The sequence below is a fragment of the Oryzias melastigma genome, linkage group LG22 (assembly GCF_002922805.2).
Source record: "Oryzias melastigma strain HK-1 linkage group LG22, ASM292280v2, whole genome shotgun sequence".
In the NCBI taxonomy this organism is placed as follows: Eukaryota; Metazoa; Chordata; class Actinopteri; order Beloniformes; family Adrianichthyidae; genus Oryzias; species Oryzias melastigma.
The window spans coordinates 11906368-11923072 of NC_050533.1; positions in this window are offsets into that span (position 1 = coordinate 11906368).

The window sequence follows — 16705 nt, forward strand, 5'->3', positions numbered from 1 at the left end:
TCAAATAAAAGGGTTTTAAGTGTGCCTTGTGGTCCAAAGAATACAGTACATAAATCTGTGACAGTCTCAATGAATTCCATGCGAATCGTCACTCCTCACATCGCTCCTGAATCATCCCCTTCCTTCAGGACATCTTTGTCATTTCCCATCCGTCCCACTCCCCCTCTTTCAAATGGCCTCTCTTCACTCTTTTAATTGGAAAGCGTGAGTTTTGTCACCGATCTGATTAAAGTCTGAGTCTCCGCACGCCCGGTTCCGCATGGATGGGCACATCTGCCCGTGCTCATCCATGCAGTCACCAAGGTGTCAGACGCAGAAAGCGCCGCACGTTTACCAAGACACACACGCAAAGCATTGTCACTCGGGCCATTAAAAGTAAAGCTGGAGTGATTATGATCCCATTTGGAGAGAGAACGGCTCTCTTGATGGCACGTCATATGGTAAGAAGAACGTTGGGACTTTCATTGTAAATGAGGGATGGGAAGAGCATTGACAAGAGAAGATGGAGGGAGGTGTGGAGGTATAGAAGGAACTTTACAGGTAATGAAAGACAGCCTTTATATATATATATATATATATATATATATATAATATATATATCCTCCTGACTACTAGCCATTGGCCAGTCAATGTTTTTTCCTATTCCACCAAAAACTACGATTCTAGGAGCCCAACCCTTCATATTTGGTATCATTGAAAAACCCCAAATGTCCTCTATAGATAACAAAATGTTTTGATTAAGTTATATGCAGTAGTCGGGAGATATTCCGGGTTAGAAATATTCTCTACATTGGTGGTAGTCAGGATAATATGGAGATTTACCAATTAGAAACGTGACAGAAAGTATTTCTTGAAAGCCAAGAAATGTATAGGTAGAATATAATATGGCATCACCAATAAAAAAACTTTCATTTCTTTAAAAACCTACTTTGTGTCAGAAAATATAAGGAATTCCCTTTCTTGACACAGTCGTAGTAACTCACCTATTACTGATGTCAACCTTGCATTGATCTCTTTACATCAAGTAGCTGGGCGGAACGCATTTGTGCTCATAAATGTCAACATTTTTCACTGCTTCCTGCTTGTTTCACACTCTACATAGCAGAGGATTTGATATTAAAGCTCCCCGTGCTAAGACTGTGGGAGAGGGAGAGCAATAAAAGGACACAAATAAAGCAGTTCTGGCAGAACTCCCAAGCTTTCAGGGAGTGAAAGATAAGCAGAGTGGAACTGTGAACAAGTCATCTCTTTACTTGCCTACTGATTAACTTACTAGTGTGTCTGTGTTCAGTATTCTCCCACAGGACGAAAAAAGCATAAAAAAAGCTAAATTTAATAAATGTTGTTATGGGAATTAAGGATTTCTTATGCAATAGGTTATGCCATAAGTTAAACATTTAACACATGTGTAATAACATACAATAAAGGTAAACCAGAAATATATATTTTTTGATAATTTATACAACTTTTCTGTTTTCTTCTTACTTAACTTAAAAATGGTTAAAAAATGTCTAACCTAAAGATCCAGATTCAAATTAAATAATTTAATAATTACTATAACTATATGTTTTATTAGAACGAATTACAAATGTATCAGATTTCTGCTAAAAAACATCCAATCGAACAATAAAGCAGTGTCACATTTTCACTAAGGTGTGAAGGAAAAAACTAATTTTATTCTTCAGATCAGCAAATTAGAGAGTTAAAAACAGAAGAAGCTCCTCTCATCTGAACAAATATCCATCCACAGTAACAGCCAGACACTGACAAATTGTCCAAAGGCAGAGAGATGTATTCATTTGTGAGAACTTTACAACAGCCTTCCATGGTTTGCATACAAAGGCAACACGCATCCCCAATGGGACCTTAATGTTATTCCAAAAAAAAATGTTCCTCTTTCGTCTTGTGCGTCGCTTTTTTTTATTTCTTTTTCATTAATCAGTTTTGACAGCTAACAGAGGAGTATGTTTAATATGAAGTTTTACCATGATTAATTTTGTTCAACAAGGAGGCACAGCTAATGCATTGAAATGTAACGCATGCTCTGAGTTTGGAAGACTCTCCAAAAATAGAAACAAGACTTTTTGTCCAAACCGGACAGATATAATGAAAGTAAGGACCGGTAAAGGTTGTTGTTATTTATAATACCAAAAAAAAAGTCTAATCTCTACAAATCTTCAATGAGCTACTAGTACATTTTCTTATACATTCAACTACTGGAACAATAAAGAATTATAACTTGAAGATACTTTTTTTAATCATCAACCAGATATATATGTGGCAGAGAAGCATCGTCACATTTTTATTAGTAAAATTTACATTTTTATTTTATTAGTGAAAAAATGAATCGCATCAATTGATTTCAGAAATTTAATCACTAAAAAATGAAAAAAAAACTGTTGAAAAGGTGATATTTTTAAACAATGCCTTATAATAAATAAATGCCAATTATAAATGGAGTTAAATACAGTATGATTTTTTTTTTTAATTACACATAAATGTTTTCTGTCCTAACAAAAAACTGTAAGGGGTGAAAAAACAAGCTTTCTTCTCTCTCATTTTTCTGATATAAGAACTAATGTAAGTGGAAGTGAAAAGAAATAAAGAAATTAAAATCATTTTTGAATATTTACGATATTGTGTCCAGGTTCTTCCTTGGATGGATGGATGTGAGGAAAAACACTTAACCAACATTTGGATCACTGTATTATGGAATTATCACTCAGTGTTTAACTGTTAGTCACACAGCTGGAGAAAATCAGGAACCAGAATTTATGTTTAGGCTGCGAATGTTCTGCTGAGTTATTGCTTGAAAATCTTTGGGGAATCAGCAGCTGTAAATGAGCCGACTATTATCTGCTGCCAGAAAACCATTAAATGCACATTTTCTTCCAAAAATTGCATCAGAAAAGTCTTTCATCCCCATTAAAAAGTGTCCAGGAGCAAACTGTTTAATTATGTATCGCTCCTTAAATAACTATTAGGGAAAACAGTATATTATAAGGATATTAGAAGAAGCAAAATTGGAGACAGTTTAAAAAAAAATCACATAAATCTCTCAACATTTCTCACATTTCTTAGGCCTGAACTGGTGGATGTGGTATATGTTTACATTCTCAACAATGCCAAATTTTTCAAAACTTATGCTGCTTTTATCACTCTAGGCTGATTAACATTAAAATACTCAGAATATGTGTTACTCCCAACCTTGTTTACAACATGCAAAAAAAGTACTGATACTGCTAAAACAAATGTTGCTGTAATACGCTAACCCCCAACGTTGTCAATAACACATAAGAAGACGTCATAGACCGTTGGCCGTTAGCATATCTACAATAGTTGTAACTTTCAACCTGTTAGCAAAACATAAAAAAACACAAGCCGACACTGCTACAAGTACCCGCTGTAGTGCACTCACAATGCTTTCAAACTTATTTTTAACATATAAAAAACTGAGTATTATCACTAAAACAAATGTTACTGTGACTACGCTAACATACAATCTTGTTAGTAACACGATAAAAACACAATCTGGTACTACTACACGTTAGCTGCATTAGCACAATTGTTTTGGGAAAAAATAAATACTATTGAGGAAATACAGTTTATTTTACAGACAGATAAAAGCTGCTATTTTCCTTATATCATCATTATTTAATCATTATAAAGAAAAGAAAAACATGATTTTGTGTGCTGCTCATAGTCTCTCCTTTGCTAAATTTATTCATAATTATCTTAAAGGAGCAATAAAAACAGGAAAAATAAATAAAACCATGAGGCAATATATTTTACAAAAATATTTTTAAAATAAGGCTACAGTTCCTGCATGGCGCTAAAATAAAATGTTATGGCTCATTGGCTTGTTTGTAATTTATCTATTGGAATAAAATTAGTGTGCTGAAAGTCTGCCACAGAAGCACCAGTAAACAGACTAACACACACACAGCAACACACAAACACACAAAGTGCTGACGCCGGCTCTTCCTGCTGTGTGATTTCACTCTCAGCTCCCATAATCTGTTTTATCTCAGGTGTTGTCGATAGCCGCTTTAATTAATGAGAGGATATTCTTACCGTAATTTAGCCGGCGCAGGATTATAAAACAACACATCACCCCTGTGAGGCACTGAGGGAATGAGAGAAAGTGGAAAAAAGGAAAGAGATTTAAAAATAATAATAATAAGGCAGTGGGACTCCAAAGGCATTTAAAATCTAACTTTCCCTCAATGAATTTATGCGTTTATTTTAAATCAGTGTAAGCCCAAGTGATAAGGAAAATACTTTCGATTTTTTTAATTTGTGTTTTTCTCTTTGTCAGCAGGTTTAGTTTTAAATAAATCTCTCCATGTGGTAAACGGCATTTACTTATATAGCGCTTTACTATCTTCTTAGAAGACCCAAAGGTCTTAATAGTCATGGTCGGATTCACCCACACATTCACACTGATGGAGGCCTAACACTGGTGCCAACCTATAACCACCAGGAGAGGTCAGGAACCAAACATGCAATCTTTTGATCAGAAATCGACCACTCTACCTTTTAAAGCCTAAATCTAATCCAACATGAGCAGGAGGCAAGAAAAAGTCAGACATTAAGCTGAAATAATTACCCTGATGACCAAGGACCTTCGTGACCAAGTGGGTGTTTGAGTTTATGAATGGGCTGATTCAGCAAGCTGACCACAAACAATGAATTCCCATGTCACAGGAGTAGTGCTACAGCATCTCCCAATTATTTCTTCTTTCTTTTAAGCACAAGTTACATGCATCCAGATGGTGCAAGGGTTTGGGTTGTGGAGGATTGTAGAGAGAAGAGACCACATCTTAAGGTGTTCTCTTGAGACTTGTTCGGTCACCTCAAAGGACATTGTGAAAATAAAACGTACAACTGTTGAGCATGTTGTAATATTTTCACAAGGCTAATGTAAATCGTATGGTGCCCCTTACGCCAGACTCTAGTTGTTAGTAATGGTACAGGGCACATGTAAAATGTTCACACAAACTACACTTTGATTGTCTAGTTTCCTCATTTTTAACATACAAAAGATGTTAGGACCCCTAAAGGTAAACCTGGCTCGGGTCTAGGGGTAAAAATACAAAAGGGGACAATAACAAAAACTGGACACTAATGAGAATAAAAGGAACACACTTTATTAAATAAAGGAAATCCTGTGTCCTGAAATGAGAGAACAAAAATCAAACAAAAAGACAAACCAAAGGGAACATTGGCCAAAAATGAGACTGCTGACCCAGCCATGTCGACCATCGGAGTCAGCAGCTCCCTGCTAAGGGCTGCCTGACTAAAATCTACCAAAAGAAAACAAACAAACAAAGCCTGCAAATCAAGACTACCAAAGTCCAACCCCAAACTAAAATAACAAAACTCAGCAGTGTAGGACGACAAAGGAGGAAAAGAACAAAACAAACAGCACAACTCAAAGTAAAACCCAAATACTAAACAGCCTACTGCTCTGATAGGAAGTTATTGTTTGTTGTCCTATGTAAATGTTGACCAGGGTCTACATCAGTCCATATCTAAGGGTGTATTCAGACCGGACACCTTTGGCCTGCTTACATAGCCAGCAGATGCCAATTAAGGTACACACCTGCCAGGTGAGCAGAAGGACTGGACTGAAAAAGGTCCAGCAGTAGCAGCAGGACGTAACAAGGAATGCACACTTATCACTTGGATTGCACTAACATGCTCCTTGGACATTACATAGGGTTTGTGGAGTAGAAGTAATGAAAAATCTCTACATGAAAAATCTTCACGTTAAGTCTTTGCTATTATCTATTACCCGCAGCACACCCATAGAAAAAAATTGCATGAAAGTTTTCACTCTATAGGTTCACGCTCTAAAACTTGATATTTTCTGCCAACCTGCGTGCACTGTACACGTTTCCTTACTCTTCATTATTTTGGACTGTTGACCCTAAATACTTAAAATCCTCTAACTTCTTTATTTCTTCTCCATATAACCGAACTCTTCCACTTTGATCCCTCTCCTTCACAAACGTAATCCATTTTACTGCGGCTAACCTTCATTCTCCTCCTTTGTAGTTGTGATTAAAAGCTGATTTCCACTGTCTGTGCTATGTCTCCATTGCGTTGCATTAACACAAAAAATATAATGTTTATTAATCAAACAGGATGTTTACATCGCCTCCGTCATGTCTGCGTCCGTCCCTCCGGAACGTAAGCTTTACGCAGGATTTTTATTTTTAGTCCATTGATCAACTTTGTGGCAAAAAGTTTGAAAAACGGAAAACAGGCCTGGGTTTCAAAAGTAAAAATTTCCATTGTTCTTTCAAAATAAAAATGTACCATTTTTATTTATTAAAAAAAAAACTTTAAGCTGATTTGCCTACGCAATAACACCATGGAGGCTGTTTCCATCGTGGATGACAAAATTTTAATTTTGGAAATTCAAAAACATGACATCAATTATGACAAAACATGCACTTTTACAAGAACTCAGTGAGGAAAGAGGGGGCATGAGGCCTGATAGCCAAAGTTACTCGACATGGGGGTGGCAAGACAAAACATTGTTCCGGGAGCCATGGGGGAGGGGAAATGACTCTGCGACGTAACCAAGACGATGTAAGCGGATGGTTGTGAGATGAACTCCCCACACAACACAAGGGGGACACGCCGTGTAAATCTGTGTCCATGAAAAAGCCTCAAATACAAAACAGACTTGCACAAATGTAAAAAATAAACAGTCACAAATATGTATTTCTGATTAATTAATCAATCATATATCAATTCTAAGGAGCGAATCTTCCTTGAGTTGATTCTATTCCCAAGTCAGACTCAAGTTAAAGTCTCTCAGACAGTCATACATCTCTGCCTTGAACCCACAGAGTTCATCCAGCAGCGTTTCTCCGAGCCTGGACAGATCATTACCGCAGTCCAACCCGCCGTCCATTTATCACCGTCCCCCGACAAACCAAGGGAAAGACGCACACCGCGTTATAAAAGTTGACATAAATTTAATTAAACGTCTGTACATGGACCTCACTTTGGATTTCAAGAATGAGACACACTGTCTGGAATTTTCTGAAAAGAAAAGGAGGTGAGACGAGAGAATGTGGGCAAAACTTGACATTTTCTACAAGACAAAACGGAAATAAATGAAACGGTCAAAAAAAGTTCTCTGATTTATTCCCATCAATGGAAAATGTTTTACCTGCGTTTTATCTTCTTGATCAGATTTGGAAAAAACAAGTTGCAACACCTTCTGTAATTATTAGAGCCATAAAGGCACATGTGAAAACATGTGTGATAACTGCACCATAAATCGAAAATAATTTTTTTTTTCTAAATGTGTTTCTTTTCTATTAAAACTCTTCACTGAAATGTTTCTGCCAACTGAAAACATATGAGTGAATTTGCCAACAAACATTTAAAAAATGAGAGAAAAAACATCCAGTTCTGTACATCATGAAGAACAGAGGTGGATTAATCATGGTAAGGGATTCCCATAGCAGGTTTTGTTGATGACCTGAAGGAAACCAAAGGGGGACAGTGACATCTGTCAGTTTGGACGTGTCTGGTGTTGCCTTCAGGAAATTATTTGACAGGATGCCATGTCTGTTGTGTGGATAGTTCAATGACAACAACCCAAGGCGGAACAACAGACACACGGAATGTGCGGAATATTGGAATAGAAAAAGCAGGATGGCCTGATTTGCTATGTCATGTGACATTTAGATTCTGAATTAAACCCAGAAGTCGATTTTGACACATTTTGTTGGCATGTTAAGATAAAAATGTATTTTTTCAAGCGGAACAAACCATTTCTGAGCTCAAATGAAGGAATACTTAACTTTGTGCAAACATTATGACATATTATTGAGTCAAAACTGTAAAGGTGACAGAAATTATTTTTTTTAATTTATTTTTTTCATATTAATGTGCATACTGTGTAGCCCAGGCATGCATCCTCAAAATTTGAAACAGACAGAATGGTGATGGCTAAATGGTTAATTTTGCGGTGAAATCCGTTCAAAAAATTCAGACAACACCAGATGAACATTTCATTAAAATGATTGAATATTAAACGTTTCTGTTCTCTTTGAGGCATCATTAATTTCTGTATCAAAAATCCTTTTCACTTCGGATCATTTTCCTGGAGATGCACACCTTTTCGTCTGTGCTCAATATTCTACGTTCAAACCAGTTCTTCTAATACTTTGCTCACTTCCTCCACCAGGAAATAGTCTGCTCCCTTTCTCTACCAGGAAATAGCCTGTTCCCCTTTTCCACCTGGAAATAGTCTGCTTCATTTATCTACCAGGAAATAGCCTGCTCCCCTTTTCCACCTGGAAATAGTCTGCTTCCTTTCTCTACCAGGAAATAGTCTGCTCCCCCTTTCCACCTGGAAATAGTCTTATTCCTTTCTCCACCTGGAAATAGTCTTATTCCTTTCTCCACCAGGAAATAGTCTGCTCCATTTCTTAACCAGGAAATAGTCTGCTCCATTTCTTAACCAGGAAATAGTCGGCTCCCTTCTCCAGCTGTCTTCCCAATATCCCCGTCTACTTGCACCATTCTCGGCTATGTTCAGGATCCATCCCAACATTTCGCGTAGATTCCTCACCAGAATGTTCTTAGGTGGATGCCACCGCATGCACACCAAATCAAATGAGTGCTTCTTGGCCCACAACTGGCTCACAACACAAACAACCGTCGTCTGCACAACTGTGGACGAGCCGGAGGAGGGGGGGGGGCTCTCAAAGCTAGCTAATCACCGCTAGCTATGGAGAAAGTGTTTATGTTGGCCTGGGGGGCGGAGATGACTCATCCTGGAGGGGGCGGTTCTCAACTTGTGATGTAAGCATGTGAAGACCTGCTGGTTTACATGGGTATGGGAGTGGCTGCTGTTGAGAGCGCAGGATTTTAGAGGATTAAGCCAGTTTATACTTCAAGGCGATGGGTCATCGCATCAGTCACACCCACAATCACGCGGTCCAGTTCATACTAATTACGATTCGCTTGGAAGTATTAACCAGCCTTTACTCGGAAATGTGTGATCAAAATACCACTTTGGGGTTCTTTATAGTGAGGAATGAACAGTATAATACACTTAAAGCTAAAAAAAAAACATGGTATGACCGCTTTAATAGTCTTTTATTTATTTTTCCTGAGTCAGGTTTTTTTTAGGAGTTTTTCCTTAGTGGGAGGGAGGGTCTAAGGGTGGGGATAACCAGTTTTATTTAGTCTGTTTTGTATAGAAATTAAATATTGTTTATATTTTATGACCAACTTCCTGCTTCAGTAAAATTAAAGACATGAATTAGTCATGATATTGGGCTATATATATATAAAACTGAATTGAATTGGGCCTGTAATAACATTTGTAACAGCACTTTTGAACGCTGTGTAATAAAATATCTTTACTTTTAGTCATTACTATGATCTATTTAATAATATCATTTATTAACTTTTCATTTGTATTTTTTGTCTTTTTAAATAAAGTTTTGGAAAAAAACTAAAATAGACTTTAGTTAAACTTTTTCTTGAGACCCTCAACTTTTATTTTTCAATTGTAAAACACAGTTTAATGAAGCCACACCGTTAGAAACAGAGGAGGGCATTAAAAAAACGATGGCATTTTCCCGCATTAAAGCGTTTAGACCAAACATGTTTTTTTCATCCTCTGGACCTTTGAAAACGTTTTTCGGCGCGTGACTGCGCCGCGCTCAGCAGTTTTGTGGTTTCCCGAAACATTCGGGAGGACTTGATTTGTTTTCCAGATGACTTGTAATTGCGGCGGCAACATTCATTTCAACCCACTTAAACATGAAAGGCCATAAAAGCCGCACACATTCGGAACATCATTTGAAGAATTTGAAGCAGCAGAGAATTTTGTAATTGGCAAGATTAATAATATTTACAACGCTGAGATGCAAATCTCTCTTCACTGAGACTCCATGAATAATTGAGTGCGAACAATCATTTTGAATAATTCATTCCTAAATAATCTTCAGTGTTTTTTTTTTTAATGACCGGAGGGCACGTTGGGTTTTTGCGACAGCATAAATGTGCTGGCAGTAATTACGGTGAATATCTGCAGCTCCTTCTTAATTGCTGGGAGAAGTTCCTTTGTGCCGACGGTCTCCTTCAGAGAGGAGGAGACAAAAGGATGAGAATAGCGAGCGAGTAAACAGTGGCGCTCTCGTTCCTTCCATCCATCTTCCCACTCGTATCCCCGTACTTTGCTTCCCATCACTGAGATTTCCTGTACCCACTCCCTCTGCCTTCAGCTCCTGAGTAGAATATTGATGCTAATGGAATTAATTACTTATAGTGTGTTTTCTTTCAGTATGTGCATCCTAACAGCTTGGGCTGCTGGGGGAGACTTTGACTGAGGTGGGAAATTAAAAAAAAGGAGAAGATGGAGATAAGTTGATGTGTGCAACGAGGCCTCCAGACCTCCTGGACCCCACCAGGAATACGGCTGATTAAAATCACAGCTATCATTAAAGCAGCGCCTGGCTCAACGTTTTTAATTGAGGGTTTTAAACAGACACTGTGATTTGACTGTAAACTACGGGAAGCGGAGGCCGAACCCGAAGGCGCTTTTTTGTCCTGTTTCTTTTTCGGCGGGCCGCCGGTGCTAATGATGGATCTTCCTGCTGTTAAGGCCACTGGTGTTAATGATAAACCAATTAAATTTTCAAAAAGGCAGGGGGGACGGGACGCACGACAAACACTCAGCACGGGCAAACATCTCGCCTTATTTACTTCCTCTGCTCCTCGTCCTGCGAGTGCTGCCTCTCAGTCGGCCGCGGCTGCAGCTAATTGTTGCCGTGTTTCCTAGTTTACATCACGCTAGTGCAATCAAATCCCCCTTTCACCAGTTTCATCCCTCTCATCTCTGGAGATTTGGAATCTAACGAGATTGCCTCAGTCCGGAACACAATTTTTTTCAGAACTGCTGCCAAAAAAAAACATTTTTTGGAAAAAAATCCATTAGGATGAAAATCGTGTTTTTGGTGTTTTTAACGTGTTCTTGTGGCGTGATTCACCTAATAGGAAAATTAGGCACAAATTGTTGCGATTCAGGAGCAGACAAAACAATTTTGTTGAACAAGAGTTGTACTAATTAACTACTGTCACTCTGCAGAAACTATGTCCTAGAAAACGAAAGTTTTTTTTTTGTTTATTTGTTTTGTTTAAATTTGGCTAAAAACAGCATAATCAGAATAATCAAACGGTAAATCAAATGTATTTTGATCTCTATAAATGGGGCTTTAAAATTAACGCTTGCTGATCCTAGCTACATTTTTGATCATTTAAAATAAATTTCCTGAAATTAGTCTAAAGCATGCTGCCCCCTGCAGGTTGAAACGAGATATTACAGTTGAATTTGATGATTGGTCAACTGCTGTAACACCCAAGTAATTTCAGAAGTTTCACGTCGTCATGCTCTGCAGCTGCAATGTAAAAGCCCCGCCAGTCTTTTATTCTGTAACGGTCAGTTGTTGTCATGTTAGCTTTAGCATGGCTCCTATGTGTATTACCTTCAATTGTCAAATTTACTGGCTTGTACAACTTTCAGGAGGACTTAAAGTTTGGCATCAGCGGTTGAGTGTAATTTCCGTTGAATCCAGCTAACTCCGTCCTGGTGATGGGATTTACAATGAACTATCACTCGGGATTGTTAGCTTAATACGTTAGCCTTTATTAGCTTATGATGCTAGTGTCATTTTACCACTCAAACAAAGGCCTCCATCAGAACTCCTGCGTCAGGAGAAGTTGAAGGAGAAAAATTCTCAACCTCCACTAAAAGATTTGTGGTTAAATTGTCATCACTTTGCTATATCTTAGTCTCCATATTGAAAGCGCAGAGTAACTATGTTACCTCAAGCTAACCTCACTGTCAATCACAGATCCAAACCACACCTCTCCCTCTAAGCCCGCCCCTTTTTTGCATATTTATAATCTAGGCAGTGAGTGGACTCAGCCTCCAAATGTGCTGTTGTGTTACGCTATAAAAGACAATTTTAAATCAAGAGAGGATTTGAGAAGCACTTTAAAGCCTTGATAGATGATGTGCACCAGTGCAGCAGCTATAAAGTCCCAAAGCTTTATCGTCAGCCTTTTCATATCTGAAAGTTCTTGGTGTTTAAGTCAAATTCTCTATTGTGCACATACAAAAAACAAAAGAAAGACCCACTCCAATCATCTTTTGATCTACTGTGAAAGCGTCACCAATGGTCTTTTTATCATGATTTTTAAATTCATAGCCAAAATAAAAAAAAATGTATTGTTTTGCATGACATGGGCCCAAATCTGAATCATTTCCCTACCCCTCTGACTCCTCACTATTGCTCCAATTTGCACGAGCATTTAAGATAGTAATGGTGTCTGAAAGTGTTTTTTGCATGATTTTTTTTTAAGTTATAAAACCACTGATGTGCTAACATAGATGACCGACCACTTTTGATGATGTCATTAAGCAGTAGTAACATCCAAATGTGAAGACTCAAGCTGTGTCCAAATTCCTTCTCTACTCACTATGTCAGGGGTCTCAAACTCGCGGCCCGCGGGCCATTTGCGGCCCGCAGGATGATGATTTGCGGCCCCCGTCTTCATATGAAAGATTACTGTTAGTGCGGCCCGCAAGGCTGATATGAATGACAGTTGTTATGTGCAGAGCTGAATGAACCAATCACAGTGAGGTATATGACTCTGGAGGCGGGACATCGGCGGTCTGTCCAGTGCCTCTGTCTATCATTCATTCCCTCTTTCAATCAGCTGGGCGGAGGAGGAGCCAGGAAGCACTATGTAGTGCTCTATATAGGATGTTCACCGTTTTCTAGTGCTGTCAGAACCTACAATTTCAAAATCCAGTGCACTAGAAATATCCCAGAAGTCTTTGCGAGAAACTAGTGTGCATCTATGCTCACTACATTAACAAATATAGGGCACAATGGATTGTGGTCAAACAATTTTTGCAAAAAGATGTGTTTAAATGTAATTTTTTAGTAAACCATCCTCATTTTCATCATCAGAACACAGTGGAGTCGCAAACAGACATTGTAAGAAAGTTTAAATTGATTTGATCTTCACTTTGTGAAATTGGTGGTGTCATATCTGGCGTTTAGCAAAGCTAAGGTAAAATAGTGAGCATGGTGTCCAACTTGCTTTTAAAATCCAGGGCACTAAATATTCCCGCACTACATAGTTTTTTAGTAGTTGGGGATTAGGGTGGTAATTTGGATATAGCCACTATTTTCCCATATCTCTCTGCTTGGAGGGATAAATATATGTGTTTACGGAGAAGACGTAGGGGTAGAGAAGCAGTTCAGATTCAGATATAGCTTCTGCAGAGCAGCATTGGAAATCTGCTTCTGAGTTGTGGGCGGAGCTGTTGGCACAGAGGAACCTCCCTCACCTTTACTGAGAGCTCTCTGTTTACACGCTTTCCTGCTGGCTTACATCCACAGCGCCACATTACCGGTACGTAACAAATACAAAGAAAATAATTCATCTGCTTCTGATTTGCAACAATTTGAATAAATAAATACAAAAAAAAAGCAATTTTAACCTTATTTTTCTTTATAAATGCCCTCCATCATGAGAAAAATGACAAAAAACATGTTAAAAACACAATTTCCCTCAGAGTGGGTCTTTAATTACCTCAAACCAGAGAGTAGTGGATCAGAGACATGAGGCTGTCCAGGCTTCCTCTCCTGCCCCTTGTCTTCTTCACTTCTGCAGTGTCGCCAGAAACTTAAGCAGAAGCCTTGTTGCCCCCCCATCGATCTGCGTGTTGTAATGATGGCTGAGAGATTGCTTGCGCTGGCAACTGATCTGGGAGCTACAGCGGGATTAAGGAAGGCATGGATTGCCATTGATTTCTATCTGATACAATCATTTCATTTGAGCTCAGCTCTCCTTCCTGTTGCACTGCTGAGATCTTTTAATTCCCCCTCACACACCCCCAACAAAAAAAAAAAAAAAAACCCTAATGCGATAGCATGCCACTCCAATAACACTTCCTGTTGTTCCTGTTGTTAAGATAGAATTTATTAATTAAGGTCAATCTGGGGATTGAAAGAGATCTGAGGTGGAATGAGGTCCAGGACAAGATCCGTTCTTGAGCAGAAATTTGATTGTCTCAGGATTAATCCTCATGTTACAGCACTTTTGTGATCACTAGGATTGGTAGTTTTTTGTAGAGAATAACTGGTTTTACTTCCAAAAATAAGTGTGTGTCAGCTGAATGGCAGATGTTTATTTTGGTTTATTTTATATTTTCTTTCATCCAAGAGACCCATAGATACTCATACTACACAAAGTGACATCATAGATTACAGATGAGTTAGATGAGTGAAGAGTATTAATGTGGCCTCTCACCACTTAAAACAAAAGATGTCAACAATGGACAGTGGTAGAAGGATATGAATACAGGAAACACAAATTCCTGATAGTTACTTAAGAATTTCATAAATGACCTGAAATATTTTTTTAAAAGGGAAGCTTAACCTGACAAACCAAAAATAAAAAATTCTGACGAAAGACGCTAACCCTGAACTAAAACTCTTTACAAGGAGTCAAGCCGTATTGTATGAGCTGGTTGTTCACAGAGTGCTGTATCCAAAATTATTAGCATAAAGTCAGGTAAAAGGAAAGTCATCTAGGAAAATCAACGCCACCAACAGGAACGACTACAGCCTTGAGAAACCTGTCAATGGGAATTGAGTTTGGAGTCCATGCATCAAGACGCGCTACCTACTGGGGAGTTCTAGAGCTTGACTGTTTCAACAAAGAAAGATCTTAGGAATTCAAGGTTATATTTATTGTGATACAGAAAGACATGCAGGAAACAAGTTAATAATCATTGGGGGTTGGGCTCTGGGCGAATGACGTAGGGTAACTATGACCATAGATGAATAAACCCCCTAGAGCCAGGACAGTGATGGTCTTAAGGGCCAGACCGTTTCAAAGAATGGTTCCTTGTAGAGAACAGGGTGGAGGAGGGTGGACGTAACTGTGTGGAATGCAAAGACAACTATCTATGAATTTAAAAGTGAAAATGTATTTGTTATTGGTTGAGAAGAAGAGGAGGGGAATTTAGCCATAGGGTCAGAGTAAAGGCCTAATTGATGAGCAGCAGGTAGAGTGATGTAACAACCCTGGAAGTGAGGTAGATCTACATTTTTTAAAAGCCCTCCTCATGTCAAGACAATCCTGAACAAGAGACAACACCAGATGTGTCTTACCTTGGCTAAGGAACAAAAGACCTGCTCAATGGTTCGAAAGTCTGTATTTAGCTGAAAGTAAAAATTGTACGTCATTGAAAATCAAGTACTCTGAAAAGTTTAGTTGGTAGTTATTACTATCAGGCGATGCTTTGGGTCCTGTGTTATCTGCTGTTGTTGGTCCCCTGTGTTTTCTGAAGTCCACATTCAACACAGTGACGTACCAGGGACTTCTAGAGTACTCCATGCTGTCCTCTACTGACAATCTGTACAAAGACATTCATCTTCTTAGTCGCTTCTCCCTTTTAGGGTCACAGGGGTGCTGGAGCCTAACCCGGCTACTGATGGGCGAGGGCAGGGTATAACCCTGTACAGGCCGCCAGTCCGTCACAGGGCCTCAATCACACACCAATACACTCTCACATTCACACCCTATTATTTGAACTACTGTCTTTATTTATATGCTAAATATTCAATGTAAATACTATACTGTTAGTTAAAATAACATTCAGCTATTTTTGCTGTTTTCATAACTTGATGACATTTTCTCTGACAATGATGGTGAATGTTACACACAAGTGTCAGGCTGACACACTTTGCAAGGGGGCTTGTTTCCCAGCATGCTCTTCAATTAGTCCAATTTATATATCAAGGCCTGGATTCACCTTCAAAGCAGGAGAGCAAACAGCAAGGCTGCTATTGATTGGAGCCCGCTTTTTCCTCTCAGACATTGATTAAATCTCCAGCATTATTTGCAATACAGACCAGGGGAATGGCGTTTTTGCCTCGCTCCACCGTTACCTGTCAGTATTTCTTAAAGACGAGCTCACCGGAGGTGGAGAGCTGCACTCTTGCGTACAGACTTCCTCGACTCCAAAGCGATCCCTTTAATGAAGGCGTCACAATGCAGAAAACACAGGTGTATAAGAGAGAGGTACCAGGAAGTGCCCTCTCAGTCTCGACCTGCTTCAAAACCACTACAAAATGACGGCACCCCCATCTCAGTGTTCGACCGCCCCGATTGATTTATCATAATCAACTCTGGACCAGGAAGAAACCAGAGGGGGCATGTGCGGCAGGGGAAAGGCACCTTGGGACTGTGCACACAATCACGAGCCCCTCCATCAATTTGCACATGACAGGATCCAAAATCAGAGACACACAGCTGCCACTGGTGAGCGTTGGAGACGGGGCACGAGTCGACCGACCGAGAATGGATAGCTGAACATCCGAGGCGTGCGTGGATGGATGGTGATAGCGGGATAAAGAATGGTGGCTCCCAAGGGTCAAGACAGCTAATTAGCTTTGTGAGAAAACAATAACGCTAACAAGGCAAACAGACTTATTAGAGCTCTCCCATTATCCTTGCATCTCTCTGAGGAGTACAGCAAAGTGATAGTTTGAAAGACAGATTTTTTTTTTTGCCTTTTGACCACTGCAGTTGTTCTCATCTGAAACAACACTCATCAATTTAAAACCACCATATATAC